The following is a 1,752-nucleotide window of genomic DNA, read 5'->3' as shown; positions in this document are numbered from 1 at the left end:
TCCCCCTGAGGGTGTCCCTTATGGATCTGCAGAGTTGTAATTGGATGGTCCCACTCTGACCACTGGGTACACTGGCTCTTGGATCTAAGAAGGTGCTAATCTAGCCTCTGCCTGAGGCTACCCTGCAGAACCCAGCTGTAAAGCAATGCAAGTTGCCTTGGGGCCTTGGTAAGCTGCAGTTTGTTAAGTAATTCTCAGATTACAAAGGCCAGGCCTTTCATAGGCAAAAGCCTCCGTGCAAGGCTTGGGTGGGGCAGAGCCCCAGGGGATCAACTGGGTGGGCAGAGCAAGCAATATGGCTGTTCTCAGTCCTGTCCTCAGAGGCCCCGGCAATCGCTGCGTGTGCCTCCAAGAGGAAGCGGCCCTTGAGTTCCGACTGATGCCAGACAGTCCCGTTTCTTTTCTCCCGTATGAGTCTGGGTCCCCAGAGACTCGCCTGGAACTGGAGCTCAGAGCCTGAGACTCCCTCCCGATTGAAAAAGACAATCATGACCTCAGCCGCCAGCTCTCTCCACAGCACCTCCGAACCTTTGTATTTTACTTCTGCACTGCACCTCCTCTGAGTCTCGGTATGCTTTTCTCTTTCCTTCTAGTTGTAGAATTTCCACTCAGCCAGCCTTCCTGTGGTTCTGGGTGATGTCCGTTCCGTCTTTTAGTTGTATTTTTGAAGTGGTTGTGCGAGGCAGCAATTTCAGGTGTTTACCTATGCCTCCATCTTAGTTTCTCCTCTGTGATCTGAATGAGTTTCTTTTAGAGGAGTTGGAAATGTTCTAAAGTTAGATTGTGGTGATGATCACACAACACTATGATCTTTTTTTGAAATATATTTTTATTGATTTCAGAGAGGAAGGGAGAGGTAGAGAGAGACAGAAACATCAATGATGAGAATCATTGATTGGATGCCTCTTGCACACCCCCTACTGGGGATGGAGACTGCAACCTGGGCATGTGCTCTTCAGTCCACAGGCCGATGCTCTATCCACTGAGCCAAACAAGCTAAGGCAACTCTATGAATAGTTTAAGGTCACTGAACTGTACAGTTTAAATGGGTGAATGTTATGGTATGTGAGCTACCTCTCAAAAAAAGCCATAAATTAAAAAATTCAGTCTTAATTGCTTTGGCTCAATGGATAGAGTGTTAGCTTCCCATTTTTGTTTTATTGTTGCAGTGTGTCTCATTGTGTATCTGTGAGATGTGTGGAATGGAAGACCATGCATACATTCTTCACAACAGTATCTTCAGAGCCAACCACAGAGCCTATTACAGAAGAGACACTCTATGTTTGTTGATGAATGAATTAATAAATGAATTTGCATAACTGTTCTACATTTCTAAGGACCAATGCATTTTTAATTCTCTCTCTTTCTTAGCTGCTGGCTCCACCCAGAAAAGGGATTTATATGGGGCTTCCTTGGACCAGTCTGCGCCATCCTCTTTGTGAGTGATGACATCCGAGCATCCTTAACAATCAGTTTAAGGTCAATAGGATTATAAGGAGGCGGGAGGATGATATGAGCAAGAATGTCCCTGTGTTGTCTTGGGTTTGCTTTGGTTTTCTAAGACTCCTCCTAAAACTACAAGCTCTAACACTGTTACTAAATATGAAAAGTTCTTAAATGTGGAATTTCTGTTCGATGGGCTAGACTAAAGAAAACAAACTAAAATTTAATTCACTAAACATTGTGTGTTTTCCTGAAGGTCAATCTAGCTTTCTTTCTGATGGCCCTCTGGATTTTGTCCTTTGCTGTCCA

Source organism: Myotis davidii, unplaced genomic scaffold (assembly GCF_000327345.1).
Source record: "Myotis davidii unplaced genomic scaffold, ASM32734v1 scaffold1863, whole genome shotgun sequence".
Classification (NCBI taxonomy): Eukaryota; Metazoa; Chordata; class Mammalia; order Chiroptera; family Vespertilionidae; genus Myotis; species Myotis davidii.
This window is presented reverse-complemented; position numbering follows the sequence as displayed.